The sequence below is a fragment of the Camarhynchus parvulus genome, chromosome 15 (assembly GCF_901933205.1).
Source record: "Camarhynchus parvulus chromosome 15, STF_HiC, whole genome shotgun sequence".
NCBI lineage: Eukaryota > Metazoa > Chordata > Aves > Passeriformes > Thraupidae > Camarhynchus > Camarhynchus parvulus.
In genome coordinates this window covers 9,835,624-9,852,012 of record NC_044585.1, presented here as the reverse complement: position 1 = coordinate 9,852,012, position 16,389 = coordinate 9,835,624, and the positions used below count along the sequence as shown (strand labels likewise).

The following is a 16,389-nucleotide window of genomic DNA, read 5'->3' as shown; positions in this document are numbered from 1 at the left end:
TTTCTGAGCCTGGATCAGCCACCTGCCCCCTGTGCCCTCTGTGCTCCCTGGATCCAGCTCTCCCAGGCTGGCCCTCTGTGCCCTCCATGCCCTCTGTGTTCTCTGGATCCAGCTCTCCCAGTCTGGCCCAGCACTCGGGGAGCATCTGGCCCTGAGGAGGAAGGAGCTGTAAGGGACCAATTTTTCTTTGTGGGCAAAATCTGCTCTCACTCCGAGATTTGGGATCCAGGAATGTGACCATGCACTGGCACAGGGCAAGGGGCAGCAGATCCTCTGTGCCACAGCAGCAGCTTGGTGAGACCCCCACTCCTGCCTTCCCTCCTTCCTCCTCCTCCTCCTCTTCACGCCTGGCTGCCCCTGGCCGTCTCACTCTGCTCTCCATTTGCTTTCCCAACAGATGTTGGTGTCTCTCCTCTAACTAGCATTTTAATGCCGGAATCTCTCTCTCCCCTCTGACTGGGAAGCAAAAAGCTTGACATCTCCCATCAGCATCAAAGTCCCTGGCCCCAACACCCCACACCCCACCAGTGCTCCATGTCCCCAGTGTGGGGCTGCCAGGACAGTGTTTGTGTCCCCCTGTGTCCTGTCTTTGCCTGGAGCCACCTCTTAGACCCCCATCCCCTGGAAATAGCTGGGAGCTGATGGAAACCTCTAAGGATTCAATGGGAATGGGAATTGGGGTTGTGAGACAAAACCAGCCATGGGAAGGACCCACTGGAGAGACAACAGCAGCACTGGCACCGATAAACCTCAGCAGGAAGGGCGAGCATCCCTGCGTCCCTTGCTGTGCCCTGGTGACATTAAACACAGGCAGGAGCTGGCAGGCAGCTGAAGGTGCCATTTCCCCCTCCGTGTCCTTCATCATCCCTTTGTGTCCCTGCTGCCAGCACGGGAGGGCTGTGTGCGGGGCAGGAGCCAGCGATCCCAAATATCGACAGCGGCCCCGATCAATGCTATCTCCTCTTTCCATGCCTATGAGCTCATTGATTTTTTTTTTTCTTTTCTTGTTGTTGTTACCTCTGTGTTTATGTAATGTCTGAACTTTGCACAACTGAACCGTTTAATGTGCAGAAAAGAGCCCTGTTGCCATGAAAACGGACCTGCAAATGACAGCACGGATGCGGAGATATCCCTGTTTTATTGGGCCATACGGAATGGATTTTAACCTTGATAAGTCAATAACTTTTCGTACAAAAAGAACGAGAGCAGATACAGCTTTCAGAACCTTGAATGCATTTAAAGCAAGAGAGTAATGGCCCGGTTTTAATCCCCGGGAAATCTTTCTCGTTCCGAGGGCCAGGCATTGCCAGGGCAGAGTGACATTTTGGGCAAAGAATTACAGCATGCATTTGTCAGGATGAGAGATGGAGACACTCCATGCTCCAAATTGCCAGTGCCGGTCAAAAATAATGATATTAAATTAAAGGGATATCGGTATCTGAAAGAGCACAGAATCAGAGAGGAGAATCAATGAATGGTTGGAGTTGGGAGGGACATTGAAGATCATCCTGTTCCAGCCCCTGCCAAGGGTAGGGACATCTTCCACCATCCCAGGTTGCTCCAAGCCCCATCCAACCTGGCCCTGGATATTTCCAGGGATGGGGCAGCCACAGCTTCTCTGGACAACCTCTGCCAGCGCCTCACATCCCTCATAAGGAAGAATTTCTTCCTCACATTTAATCTTAACCTACTCTCTGTCAGGTGGAAGCCATTCCTGTTGTCCCGTCACTACAATCCAGGGTTATTCCTGTTTTGGGAGCATGGAAAACTAAGGGTGGGCTCCCCAGAGCCTCAGGGGAGGGACTCACCCGCCGCCACCCCAGACGTGCTGATGCATTATTTATTTGTGCTAAAGCAGAAGGACTTTTCAAAAATCTCTCTCCTCTAGCTTCCTCCCTGCAATTCAATCCCTCTGGAAGTGGCAGCGGAGCCGGTCTCACTTTGCAGAGCTCATTCATTAGCAGATTAAGGCTCTCCTTGTGTTCCCAACATCGCTGGGGGAAATTTATGTTCCGGCAAAGTATTCACGGGTTCCCTGAATCACAAAAGTGTTTCTTCAAAAAAAAAAAAAAAAAAGGATGGAAATGGGGAGGTCAGAACTGCTTAATAGTATCTCCTTGAAGGCAGTGCCAAAACACCCACCTTTTGAAGTTTGCTATTCCGGGACGGATCTCTTCCCTGGCAAAGACGCCGTCACCCTTTCAAGTCCTTGTGAGTGACTTCAGGTGGCTAAAACATTTTCTGAGAAGAATGAAGGCTCCTTTTTATATCTTTTTCTTTTCTCCCCGAATAAAGAGCAATCTTTCTTCCTGCCTTCCTAATAGCTTTGATTAAATTATCTCTGAAAAATCTAAGTGCTGTTCGCAAACCTGTAATGGTTTTATTCTTATCGCCGGCCTCTATTGCAACACGGGGAAGCAGATAAATAAGCTGCAGAGAAGGTATAAAACTGCACCAGAACCTGCCAGAGAGATGAGCTAAAAATGTTTGAACTGAAACAAATGAGCAGTATGAATAGCCCTGCTCCGAGAGGGAATTTATTCAATATAATGTATTTTCACAGGGAGGATAATACGTGTTATAATTGCACAGAGGTGTCGCTCTCCTGAAAGCAGATCTAGCTATTATTTTAATTTCCCAACCTTCAGCATTTGCTGGATCAGGAGTGGTGACTGGAGCAGCTTCATGTTTTTGGAAAATGGGCCCTGGGTGTCAACTCTTCCTTTGCCACCCCTGATAATGGATGTCTGGAAAGCTGCTGGTGCTTCCCTCAATGGAGGAGGTGGAGAGGCCCCAAGAATAAGCCAGATCCAGTCAAAACTCCTCAGAACTCAGTAGAGAAGCCAGATCTCCCCAAAAGTGGCCAAACCTCAGTGCTGCAAGGCAGGAGCTGGGCAGGAGGGATGGAGGGAGGTGATGAACCCTGGAGGCTCACACTGGGCTGCTGAGGGAGCTGCACATGCCCGTGTGGGACCATTATGGACAAGAGCGAGCGGACTGCCCCCTTCCTGCAGACCCTCATGAAGTGGCAAAAAATCCTTGTGGCGAGGATGTTGGGGAAGCAAGAATGGATTCGAGGACTTGTGCTCATGGGGGCAGCCTCAGCCGCAGCAGCGCCTGCTCGGACCTCACAGTGCACAGGGCTCAGGGGTGTCTGTGGCCGTGGCCATTGGGGTCCCCAGGCGAGACCAGGGGTCTCACTGACAGCACCAGACAATTAATTAAAGAGAAAGAAAAGCTAACTCAACAGGAAAATAATTCAATAGGACACTTTTAAAAAACCAAAATGATAGCTAATGACACACAGAGTCAAAGAGAACATGCTTGTTTTTTCCCATTCACTAAACAATCTTTCTACTGGAGGCTTCAGTCATCTTACACGGCAAACGAAGCCCTGAGGTTCAAAATCTGCTAACTCAAAGTTTGTACGAACACTGCGTTTATCTGAAACACAGATAAACACAGTGTCTCCAAGCCTGGTTCTCATCCCCCGTTAACTCCGGACTTGTCACCTCGCTGTCCCCACGTACTCCCCCGCGGCAAACCCCTCATGCCAGCAGGACCACAACTCCCATGACGCCTCACGGCGCCGCTCAGCTCCACGGCGCGGCGGCGGCGCGCGAGGGCACGCCGGGAAGCGCAGTCCCGCCATTCGGATTTTCCCGCTCGAGAAGCCGAGGGGGGAGGAAGGCGCCGCACGTCCGGCGGGGACGCCCCGCCCCTTTTCTCTCCCCTCCCTCCCCGCAGGACGCGGCGCCGTGGCCATGGCAACGCGCCGGGGGCGGGGCCGAGCCGCGTGCGGCCGCCGGGCCCGCGCGGGGCGCTCAGAGCCGCCGCAGCCGCGCGCCGGGCGGGAGCCGCGAGCGCCGGGGCCGCCCCGCCAGCGCCCCCGCCCCGCCCCGCCCCGCCGCGACCCCCCCCCCCGCCGCCGCCACCGCCGCCGCCATGGAGCGCTGAGCCGCCGCCGCCGCTGCCCCCGCGACACCCGCCCCCCACCCCCCGCCCCGCCCCGCCGGGCACCGACCGCCGCCGCCGCCGCACAAAGGAACCGGGGGCAGCCGCGGTGTGATGCCCCGCGGGGTCGCCGCGCCGCCCCAGCTCAGCCGCGCCGGGTGGATTTGGGGTTAATTTATTTTTAATTTTTTTCTCCCCGGATATTTTTTGCTGTTGCTGTTCCCACCCCCCTCCTTTCCCCGCGGTGCTCCCCGCCGTCCCCCCCGGGGGCCGAGCGCCGGGACCCGCACGCTGGCCGCGCACGGGCGGGGCGGGCCGCCGGCGGGGCGCGGGGCCGGGCGGGCGCCGCCGCTGCTGCTGCGCGGCCCGGGGGGCGGCCCGGCGCGCCCCGCAACGCAGCGCCCGCAGCCGGCCCGGATCCAGCTCTGACGGTAACGGGGGTCCGGGCACCGGGGAGGTCGGGGGTTACCGGGCGGGGGCGCGGGGAGCGGGGGCTCCGCCGGCTCCCGGAGCGCAGCGGAGGCGGTGCCGCCGCAGCGCGGTGCCCGGTGGTGCCCGCGGAGCCGTCGCCGCCGGGGCCCGGCTCGCCCGTCGCTACCGGAGAGGAACGGGAACAACTTTTGGTTTTTTTGAGGTTTTTTTTTTTTTTTATCCGATTTTTGATTTTTTTTAAATGGCTTTTTGGGTCGCCTGACTCATAAGTGGAAATAAAATATCCACGGGTGCCTCCAGGAGGAAAGCTGAGACACTTCCAGCGGGAACCGACCGGGAGCTGCCACCTTTGCTGCGACCCTTTTCTGCCCCTTTTCGCCTGGGAAAAAAAAAAAAAGGTTTTTCTCCTCCGTCCCGGGCAGGAAAGCGCCCGATCCCACCGCGACACCGGAGCGGGTGGTGGCAGAGCAGGACCCCGCCATGGACCCCGCGCCCGGTGTGGATCCCGCCGGTCACAAAGGAGAGGGAAGAAGGACCCACCCAGCGATGGTTTATTTAACACCCGTCTCCCTGGCTGCCTCCGCCGGGTCAGGAGGCTCTGCCGGGGAAAATCCCCTCTGGAAAAAGCTCCGCTGCTGAGGCAGCATCCCCGTGGCGTCTTCTGGACCATCGGCGCTGGGAATACGATTCACCGGCGACGAGGCATCGTGGTCCCCGAGATCTCCTGGGCAGCACGGCTGGGCATCCACCGGGGCGGCCGCCGGCTCCAGCCGGGCACGAGCGAGCTGTGCCGCCTCTCCGGCTCGGTCCCCGGCAGAAATGAGGTGCTGCCGGTGCCAGCAGCTCAGCCCCAGCGTCCCAATCCAGCTCCGGGGAGAGCCGTCACATCGTGGAGATTTAATGGCTGGAGAGGCAGGGCCTGGACGCAGCGAGCCGGCGGCACGGCACGGCACGGCACGGCTCGGCACGGCACGCACAGCTCGCTGCAACCGGGGCTCGGCTCCGGCCCTGCGGGGTATTTCCGAGGAGAGGCAGTGGCAAAGTTTTCCAGCCGTGCTTGGTGTTTGCCGAGGGATGAATTCATTGGCATTGGGCAGTGGTGGTTTGCCCGGCTCTGGTTTTGTTGGGATCTCCGTAGGGAGGTTTTTGATACGTATTTATATGTGTATGTATATATTTTATATATTTTTAATGTTCATCCTCCTGCTCGGGATGCCCTGGCTGCGGGCAGCTTGCCCGGGTGGCTGAGGAGCTTTCATGGACGATGGAGTGGCCGTGGGGCTCTGCAGGCATGGGGACAGAGCCACGCGGCCCCTTTCTCAACAAGGAGCGTCCAGCATCTTTCTCGGGATAATTTAGTGGGATTTGGCAGTTTTACCCCTTCTCATAGCCCTGTGCTGGGCTTTGCCTGCCCGCTGTGCCGGGCACATGCCGCTGGTCAGTGGCCACACACGTGGCCATGGCTCTGGTGGGACCCAAAGCTCCCACACCCAGGCTGTGGCGCTGGGGATGAGGTGGGAAACATCCTTAGCAGAGGGCACCCGGCATCCTGCGAGGGGTTTTTCTTGCGAATGATCCATAAAACTTTGAGGAGTGGGTTGGCGGTGCCGGGAGCCGCGGTGTGAGCCGGGTGCGGTCGGGTCGAAGCCGTGGTGGAAGGAGAGGGAAGCTCTCGCCCTGCTGCCTTCTGCTTCCCTTGTGTGTGGAGCAGGGGAAGGGAAAGCCATTCCCTGGGAGCGCGGCTTGTTTTCTCAGCTTCAGGAGCAGCTTTCCTGCTGGTTTGAGGGTCGGTACCACTAGGGCACGTTCTGGATGCTGTGAGCTGGGCCCTGTTTCAGCCAAGCGTGTCGTTAAAAATTGCAATATCTCGGTGTGAATATTTACCCTCAGGCTGGAGCAGGGAAGCCCATGGAAGGAGGACATGAGCGGCTGCTGCCAGGCTGCTGAGGCCACACCACCTCAGTTTTTAAGCCCCTCTGGTTGTCTCTTTTATTTGAGCCTGAAATTCATCCATCCCTGATCGGGCTGTGGATTAGCCTCTTCCCTTCTGGGGCTGGTTTTTAATTGCGTGCTGCTGCCCTGCCCGGAGAAGGGCTCTGGCAGTGGGACCGAGGGTCTCCCAGTGCTGTGACCCCACGGGGGTGATGTCCCCGAGCTGTCCCCGCCGTGCGTGTGGCATTAGCGCCGGGCGCTCGCATCCCTGCACGGCGCCGGAGTTAATTTTTGCCTGGAGCGGGTTTCCTGCGTGGCCTCAACTTGTGTGGGGAAAAAAGCTAAATCTGCGGTGGAGCCGGGCAGCCCCGCCGCCTCTCCGGTGTGATCCTGCGGCACAGGGAGCGGTGGGCCCGGGAATGTGTGCTGGGAGCCAGCCCACCCCAGCCCCTCCGGCTCTCGGATACCACGGGCAGGGATGCGGGGTGCTGAGCGTGCAGGGTGATGGCAGAAGGACAGCAGGATGTGTGTCCCTGGGTACGGTCCTTTGCTGGTGGTGTCTCATCCTGGGATGCAGGCAGTGTGTGTGTGTGACCCCCCCCAAGGCTGGGGATGCTGCAGCTGGCGGGGTGGGCCAGGGGCTGCACCTGCCCGGACCCCTCTCCTGGCCCCCGCCGGCATCTGTGCCGCCGCATGTCCGTCTGCAGCAGGCGCATGCATGCAAAAATAAGACATTTCTTCTTTCTCTTCTGCCTGCGCATTCCTCAAAAAGCTAATATTCATGAAAGGTAATTCAATCAAACCACGATGCCTATCAGCTAATGCAGCAAAGCTGGCGCAGGGGTGAGAATGGGAGCCAGGAACACAAAAGCCCTGTTTTATTACCTCCTGCTTGCCTGAGAATTGCTTTTCTCCCTCGAGTGAGCCGGCTAAAGCTGGCTTTATTATGTTAACCTATTTGCGTGTCAAGAGCTATTGTGCCTCTCTTTATCTGTGTTTGTATTTGCTCGATGCAGGGAATAAAAGGACGAGGCGAAAATGGATGGCTGGTCAGTGCTCCGCACTCTGGGGGCACTGATTGGTTGCTAAGTGATTTGCATCCCCGGTAATCGCTTTTATCTCGGAAGGATGTCGTGTATAATTATAAGCCTACTGACATCTTTTGAAATCTGCCTAATGGGTGTTTTTAATTTACATGGGAAGCAGGGGCTATTTGTGTTGCTCTGATTACAGGTTGGGCGAGTATATGGGTTAAAATACAGATATTTCCATAGATGCGGGGCACCGGCAGGGATGAGGCTGGGATTTTTGGCAAGTCCCTGCTCGCCTAGGGACGGGTGGAAGAGCACAAGCCGCCCGTGTGTGAGTTTGGGGTTTAATCCCTCAGCCCAGTGCTCAGACTGTTGTGGTGCTGCTCCGGGGGCTGGTCCTGCGGCCATCCCGTGAAATACAACACGAGGTGGGCTCCTGGCTGCTGCCAGAGCCAGCTGGACCCCCAGGACCCCCCTCTGCAGCCTGGGATGAGGCATGGGGGGGCTGTGCCACCGAGTCCCCACTCCAGCCATCTGTGCCAGCGTGGGGCCGATGGGGGTGGCACGAGGGGACAGCCTGGGCTTCTTGTTCAGCCCCCCCATGCAGGGAGTACCTGTGGAAATGGTGTCTGGGGGTACCTGTGGAAGCCCCAGCTGGGTTCACATGGGATGAGCTCACACAGCCATGGCAAATGAAGCTCCCGAGCACCTGTGCAAGCCCTGGGCACCTGCGTCCAGCAGGATCCCAGCAGGGTGGCTCGCTGGAGCTGCCGGGGCATCAACAGGGTCCAGGGTGATCTCCTTATTTTAGGGGCATTGGCAGGGCCGTGGGTGCCTGTCCTGGGCAGACAGCAGGATGTGGGTGCTGTGAGATTGTCCCTTGTGTGCCTGGGTGCAGAGGAGCCACGTGTGGGAAACATCCCGGCAGGAATGCCAGGCTAGCTGTGCCAGTGGCACCCTCAATTTCGTGTTTCTATCTGTGCTATTGGTGCAGGCAGTGGTGAGATGAGGGGTCTTGGTGTCCCCCCAGGGCTCTGTGCACTGGCACTGGGTCACCTCAAACACGCAGAGATGCTGAGCTGAGTCTGGTGCTTGTGACAGGGGCTGGGCTGGGTGCGAGTGTGGGGCAGGATTTGGGGCAGGTGACCCACGGGGACAGCTCCAGCCAGCTGCCTCCTTCCTCCTCCTCCAGGAAAAGCCAGGACTGAGCCTCAGGCACGTTGCAGCTCCCTCAGGCCGTGCACAAGGTGACCCCATCCATTTGCAGGGCTGAGGTGGCTCCGGAGCACACGGTGCCGCTGCTCTGAGCAGGACGGGGGGCAGGAAACACGGGGCATGGGAAAAGTTGATAGAGGAGAGCGAGTGCTGGACCCCACAGCTTGGAGCTTGGGGTGCTGGGTCCCCCTGCACAGGCAGCCCCATCCCATCCAATTCCATCCCATCCCAGCCCAGTCTGTCCCGCTGGCGAGCGAGCGGCGCGGGCGCCGCTATTTATGGCTGGCTGTAAACAAACTCCCAATGAAAGAAAGTTAATGACCTGAGACTGACAGGAGCCTGCTGGGAGTTTTTATAGCCCCTGGGACTCCTTTTGCTAAAGAGAGAATACATCAGCGTTTTAACCCAAAACGGCGAGAGCTGCGGGGGCGGGGGGACAGCCCCAGCCCGGGGAGGCGTTTCAGAGGGGCTGGTGCTGGGTGAGGAGGGGGCTTTGGTGGGGGGACCTTGACTCTGTGTCCCTGTGTGGGACTGGGATGCACAGCCCCCTTTTTGAGGAGGCGCGTCCCGGCGTCGGGGGCTCTCCGAGGCTTTGCCATCTGCCTCTTGTAGGTCATCTCTCTGCTGTGCTCCAGGCAAGAGCGGGGGCTGGCTTAGCGTGGCTGGTAACCACACACTAATAAAGCCTTAATACCCTGCAGCGGGGAGATTTCACTGTCAGAGATAAATATTCATATTGCTTTCCAATTCAGCCTTGGCTGCACGACAAGGGCGCCGTGGGGGGAGACGGGGAGGCTGCGGTGTGGGGCGCTCCGGGCCCCGCTGGCTGCCCTGCCTGCTCCTGCCTGCCTGGCGTGTTTAATACCGTGCCCTGGCTAATTGTGGGGTGTGAATATCATGGCCAGGGCTCTCAGGGGACAGGGTGGTGAGCGTGGCACAGGGTGCCCCTCTCGCCGCCGCTCCCCGCCTCCTCCTTCGCCGCCGCCTCGCACACGCAGCCTCCATCTGCACGCGACGCTTGATTTACCGAGAAGAGCTGGCAGTTAAACCTGACAAATTGAAGGCAGTTTTAAGTGGTTCAGGTTAATTAATAGTCAGGGAAGTATCAATTTTTATTTTTTTTTTTTTTTGAAGGGGTGCTCTTGGCTCGCGGGGAGAGCTGGAGTTTGACTTTGCCTTTGGAAAGTAGCACCATCTGCACGGGTGGGTGCCCACGGGCAGGGGGATGGAGCAGGGCAGGATGCTGAGCTTGGTGTCGCTGCTCCAGCTCCTGTCCCACAGCCTCACATTGCTGCTGGTGTTTCTGACCCCAGCCTGCTGGTGCTGAGGGAATCGCTGGGACAGTGAGGGACGGGGCTGTCCTGTGTGGCCCAGGCTCCACTGCTCATCTCAGTGTCCTTAGCGGCTCTGCTTGTCCTCTCTCCTGGGGTCTGTGCCATGGCTGCAGTGCCAGAGGGTGCAGCTGTGCCAGTAACCAGAGAGATTCATCCCTAGCCACGTGTAGTGGCACAGCTGGGTGGCTGCAGTGTCCCTGCTCCTGTGGGGCACCCAAGGGTGAGCAGCAGCTTTACCAGGCTCATGGGGGTCCATCCTGGGCTGGGATTGGGAGCTGACGGGGATGAACTGGAGCAGCATCCTCTCTCTCCCCTTGGTTTCTGCACACATGAGCCCTGTGTTCACATCTGCCAAGCCTGGCAATGCTGAGAGGGGGACAGATTTTAGAAACATCCCACTGAAAGAAGGTTGAGGTCTTGTATAAGGAGGAGAGGTGGCCAGGCTTTGAGTGTGTGCAGCACAGGAAGGCTCTGAGCTATGTGTGAGTGAGTCTCCATGGCACAGGGACCTGAGCAGTGCCTGTGATTGTCACAGGATGCCACAGGGGTGGGCAGCTCTGGGATCTGGCTCAGGGCTGTGTCCCAGAGCAGCACAAACCCTTCATCAGGCCATGTGCTCTGTCTTTCCCAGCACAGAGCAGGATGCAGGTGGAAGTGGTGGGTTTCCAGCAGCCCTAATTCTTGGGAATATGAGAGATTAAGGTTAGTGACCATTTTTTAACTCAATAAAGGGGAAGACAAGCTGGAGTCTGCAGTCCAGAGATATAATTAGTTCGCAGCAGTGGTGCTTTCTTGATTTAGCTTCAGAGAGCAGAACAAGACAAGGATGTTATACCCAATTAGCAATAACATACAGCCCGAGCCTCGCTAGGTGAGATAACAAGCCATTTTTATAACTCTTCTTTACGGACTTTTTTTTTTTTGGAAAGAGGAGTGGGGAAAGAAGAAAGGGACCGAGTCTCGATTTCTTTTCATCAGGGAACAATTATTAGCGAGCTCAGAAAGCCCGAAGCTAAGTGATCTATTGGCCAGTGCAGATGATAAAACAAATCAAGCAGCTCAGAGCCGGGCTGAGGCCATCTCTCCATCCAGCTGGGGGAGGCTGAGCAGGTGACAGCAAGGACACGGCCAAGGGCCACCCACACACCGTGGATGTGCTGCTGCGAGGCTTTGTGGCACATGGCCCGGCCGTGCTGCCCGAAGGGAAATGCTGCAGGTGGGGTGGCCGTGGGTGCTGCTGGCTGTGCTCGGGGTGTGTCCCACGGAGGGTGACCCCAGCCGTGTGCCCTGCACAGCCCCGGTCACATCAGATGGCAGCAGCCGCCTGCCGTCTGCCAGCGCCGCGGTCCCTTTGTATTGCAGATCGATGGCCATCGATTTTTCCTGCCGCGTAAACCTGGCCGGGTCGGGTTTTTGTGCACGTCTGGCTCCGTGTCTGCCGTGGTCAGAGCAGCCCGTGCTGGTCCCTGATCCCACCGAGCTCCCGCTCGCCTCTGCAGCAGGGAAACTCAAGGACATCCGGAAAAACAGCCTTGTAAAGAGTCGGGAAAACTCGGGATTCATTAATCAGCTGTTAATGACGGGCTCTGCTGTTCGGTGGGGTATTTGCAGTCTCTCTCCTCGCTCCCCAGGGCAGCAGCCCCTGCCCCTCCTGTGGCACCTGCTGGGGATGGGGCTGTGCAGCTCCTTTGGGGCACCTGTGGGAGCAGGGTGTCCCCCTCGGTCTGGGGACACTCCTGCTGCGCAGGGGGCTCAGTGTGGGACACATTCTCCCTCCTGCTGTCGCCCCTTCTGCAGCCACCCCTGTGATGGGGCCGAGCCTGGGGATGGATGGAGCAGGAGGCTGCTGTGCCCTCCGTGTCCTTCCTGTCCCCTCCGTGTCCTTCCCGTCCCCATGTCGGAGTTTTACAGCCTGACAGGCAGTGCTGTGGCTGCGTGGGACCCCTTGAGCTCATCCCACCACCCCCCAGCCCACCCGTGGGAGCCGGGCTGGGGACATCCCCGCTTGTCCCCACCGGGAGCCGCTCCTCTGCGGGGCTGTTAGCACCCCGCGATGATCATCAGCTCTCGTCGTAATCATTAAGACTATTAGAAAGAAATGTTGGCTCGCAGCTCGTGTCAGACTTTCCGTTCTGCTTTGCAAACGCGCACAATTAATGCCAATCAGGCGGGGGAGGCAGCCAGCTCCGATCCCGGCTGCTGCTCCCAATCCCGGCTGTCAGCTCTCCCCATCCCGCCTGGTACATTTTCATACAATTGCTATAAACATCTGAGGGGAAACTCCGTGTTCTTCGGCAGCGCTGAGTATTGTTCTCTGTTCCTTTTAATTACTCGGCATTCAGCGGCTCATCCGGCCTCCCGATCGGGTGGGGGAAAGTAGGGATTTGTAAAACAAATAGAGAAATCTGGAGAGATGCCTTATTTTCCCATTCAGTGGCTGCCTTAGGTTGTCTATGGCTAAATAAGAAAAACCTGTTTAGTTTTTCTTTGTCTTTTTCTTCCTCCCCCTCCCGAGTTGCTTTCTCCCCCACAAGAACACAGCCTGGTCCCTCTCCCCAGGGAACCCCAAAAGCAGGGTGAGCTTGGGAGAAGGGGGGGAAGAGCTGGAATTACTTGGCCGGATGGTGGTATAATCCTTGTTACAAAAGTACACATCAATTATAAGAATTCCTACAGTAATCTTGGAAATCTATCTTTTCTGCTGAACCAGCTCATTAAAGAGCACCATTCATTTCCATCTCTCCGGGTGAGAAGGGTTTAAATCTCCAGAGCTTTGTGTTACCAAATAGACTGAGGGTGATGGACTCGTGTTAAATATTAAAAGGAAGAAGTTGATTTTTATTTTTTTTCCCCCTTTTTTTCCCCCCAGACTGGCAGTGCCGATAAAGTGGAGCGTAAGGAGGGGAGGGTGAGGGGTCCCTGCTGTGAGAAGCTGTTGGTGGGTGACACAGGGCTGTGCTCAATGGGTGCCTTTGAGTACCCCCCACTCCTCCCTTGGCCTGGGGACCCCTCCAGCGCTGGGAGAGGAGGGAGGGAGCCAGGGAGGTTTCCCCAGGCCACCCTGGCAAGCCCCCGAGCCTGCGCCGGAGCCGGCCGTGGCACAGGCAGGGCTTTTGTGTGCCGGGGGGCAGTGGGTGGCTGCGGGGTGAGGGACGGGCACAGAGCCCCTTTGTGTGCAGCTGTGAGCAGAGCAGGATGTGGGATAGGGCCCGGCCGTGGGGATGGGGAGCTGGTAGCCAGGGATGAGGAGAGGTGGCCGTGGATGAGGAGGAAGAGCGGGGATGGAGAGCAGCGGCCGGCCGGGGTCGAGGGCGGCGCGGGGCGATGTGTGCGCTGCGCCGGGGCTCTGTGCAAACATGCTAATTTGTTTTCTTTCTTGCCTCGCCTTTCAGGGTAATTGGTTGCATTTGAAGCCTTTGTGAAAGCCTTTGATTATAGTAATTTCAGCAGCACGATCTACCCTGGATTCCTTCGTCAGATTCTTTCACAGCTCCGGCTCTTGGGGCTGTAATTATGGAGTGGAGCGCGCCCAGTTGCCGAGTGTGGGGCAGCTGGACGGGGCACCATGGCCATGGGAGCACAGAGATGTCACTGCAGGGGACAATCAAACCCCTGGGGTGAGGCAGGAGGGAGCCAGGATGGGACAGGAGCCGTGATGGGGAGTTTTGGTCTCTGCACTGCTGAGTTTGTTGGGTCTCAGCTGGAGCTGTGGGTGCTGCCAGGGCCCATGATGTGGTTGCCCGTGCTGGATTTGGCTCCTGGCTTGTTGAGGTCCAGAGTGGTTTTAGTTGCTGCTGCATGGAGCCACTTGGCTTTTCTGCTGGTTGATCCCAGGTAGTGCTGGGGCTGGGACTAAAGCCCATGAGCATCCTGAGATCCACGAGGGACAGCTCCTCAGTCTGTATGCAGGAGGAAGGCATGGCACGACTGTGTCACATCAGTGAGGTTTCGCTCTGAGGAGCTGGTGCCGCATCCGAGGGGCCACGACTGTGCATGTCTGGCAGGACCTGGCAGATCCTGCCCGCCCGCTGTGCGCTGGCCCTGCCGGGACCTCGCTGCACACAGCCAGGGCTGAGCCCTGCCAAAAACACCGATGGCACCCGAGCGGGGGCCCTGACCTTTGCTAACAGGGCTGCTCCCCGCCTTGCTCCTGGCATTTTGTTCCCAGTCCCACGTAATGACCTTCTCGGCAGCGCCGTGCCAGCGTCTGCCACTTCCAATTACCCACGGCTGCTCGGCGCCCGCCGCAGCACGCGGGGCTCCTTCCTCCCTGGCAGGATGGCAGCGGGGCAGGGGGATGCTGCATTCTGATCCCAGCTTGGAGAGCCTCAGGAGCCCCCCAAAAGCACCCAGGGCTCTGGGGTCCTGCCCTGGGCTGCTGGAGGCGCTTGGCTTTCCAGAATCATTATTAACCTGTTCGAGAGCTGTTCCCGCTCGCAGCGAAAATAGATCTTTAATCTCTGCCCAAAATAGCTCATTTGATGAGAGGCCTCCTTAAAGCTGACACATAAATTTAACCAGGCCGCCCGAGCCCTGCACAGGGATTTCTGCAAATGCTCAACAGCACTTGAATTGTTGGGGTTTTTTTAAATTCCATCGTTGCGGGCACATCTGATACCCTGTTTCTTCCTTAGGGTCTTTGGAAGTGCTCAGGAGGTGATTTGCCGTGCCCTGTCCCAGTTCCTTTCACCCTGCTTGTGAGCAAAAGGTTATTTTGGGGTATTTTTTCATGTTGACTGTCTTGAACAGTCCAAGGGGTTTCTCCTTGGAGCTGCCACAAGAGCAGAAACCTCCTCTCTGGGTGGGATGGGAGAGACATGAGATGCTGCTGTAGGATGCCATCAGTGAGGGTCCTGGTCCAGTGCCCCTCTGTCCCTGGCACTGTGCCATGGCTGGTGGGCTCTGTGCCATCCTGGTGTCACCTCAGCCCAAAAAAGTGGGAAATGAGGATGCTCAGGGTGTCACATCTCTGCTCAGCACCGGGTCCAGGGCTCTCCCCAGCACCTTCCCAGCATTTCCACAGAGCATGGGCTGAGAGAAGCCACTTGGCTGCTCTGGGTCTCCCCCCCAGCCCCCCACAGTCCCCACATCCCAGCGAGCCCCTGAGCAGCAAAATAATCACTTCCAGCATCATTATCCATCGCAAACCCCAGCTTCCAATTTTAATCAGAGGAGCTGGTGTTGCTTTAAGATCTGCGGGTTTTAAAGATCACAAGAGGGGTTAGAGAAAATTACCCTTGACTCTTACATGCTAATGTAATCTCTAACCAGATCTGCAGCACTGCAGCTAAAATTGCTTTTTAGATTAACATTTAATTATTAACAGGGCCCCCTGAAAGGCCCGGGGCTGGAGCACGCGGAGGGGAGCGGATTAGCTGGGCAGGGATGAGGGAAGGTCGGGCCAGGGAAGGTCATGGGGTGACCTTTGGTGACAAACTTTGGGTTTTATTTTACCTGCTGCTCCCCGTGGTTCACAGTGGGGTGACCTTTCTGTGCTCACCCCTTGTAGGGCTGAGCTGTGGTGTCGCTGCATCCCCTCCTCCCTAAATCTGGATGGGAGATGGGAGTGGCAGTGCCAGGCAGCAGCACCAGCCAAAATCCTGCTCGCCCTGCAATGGGGTGGGCATCCACTGTGTGCAGAGGGGAATCCTTCCTCCTCTGGCACCTCCTCACCCTCACCACGGGATGGGAAATCAGTGTCCATGGGACCAGTGGTGGTGGCAGGGAATGGTCACAGGGAGCTTGGTGTCCCAGGGGCTGTGGGGAAGGGGAGCTGCTTGCTGATGTGATTGGATTCTCCTCCATCCGTGTAAGGATGAGGGACAGGGCTGTTCCCAGTTGTGCTCTGCACACCAGGGGCCAGTGAGGGCTTTTGCTTTGTTTCTCTGGCTGCTGCCAGCCTTGGCCTCGCTCTGTGTTGTCTGTGTGTCCGTCTGGCACTGTCAGGATCCTCCTGTGCCTCTCCCAGCCAGGGTCACCCCTCACCTCCTGTCCTTGTGCCAAACCCAGTGCTGGCTTTTGATAGCCAGGGGGTCATGGCCATGGTGTGGCTCCAACAGCTTTGCAGCATCCCTGGTCCTGCTCCCCTTTCCTCTCCTAACCCCAAAAGCTCCCTTTTGATAGGATTGCACGCCGATAACACCCAGGGAAGAATCTGGATGTGTTCCACCACAGCCTGGATGGTGACCAAGACCTTGTCCCTCACCATGCCTGCCCTGCCACAGCTCAGCAGCCACACAGACCCACTTCGGGCTGAGACTTTAAAAGTTCCTTTTTTCTTTTCTCCCCCCCTCCCGTCACATTTTCTTTTATCTAAATCCTCGCCTGCAAAAGCCTCTATCGACAGCTGCGCTGGCCTTATCTCGCGGGAGGGACCTTCGCAGGGCTCTCGGAGGAGATAAGCCCGACTTATCAGCTGCTGATGTCAGAGGAGGTGCCAAACCCTCCCATCACTGGGGCTTTAGACATAGAGGGTGGTGTTTTTTATTAAA

General features: G+C 57.5%; 1 protein-coding gene across 1 annotated transcript in view; it reads left to right on the top strand.

Annotated features, from left to right (window-relative positions):
- Window positions 1–4,306: 4,306 nt before the first annotated feature.
- The window catches only part of FAM222A (family with sequence similarity 222 member A), a 28,311-nt gene continuing 16,228 nt past the window's right edge, over window positions 4,307–16,389 (top strand). Inside the window, exon 1 of the mRNA XM_030959261.1 lies at window positions 4,307–4,385. The gene's annotated coding sequence lies outside the window, so the exon portion shown is untranslated. The remainder of the gene's footprint in view (window positions 4,386–16,389) is intronic.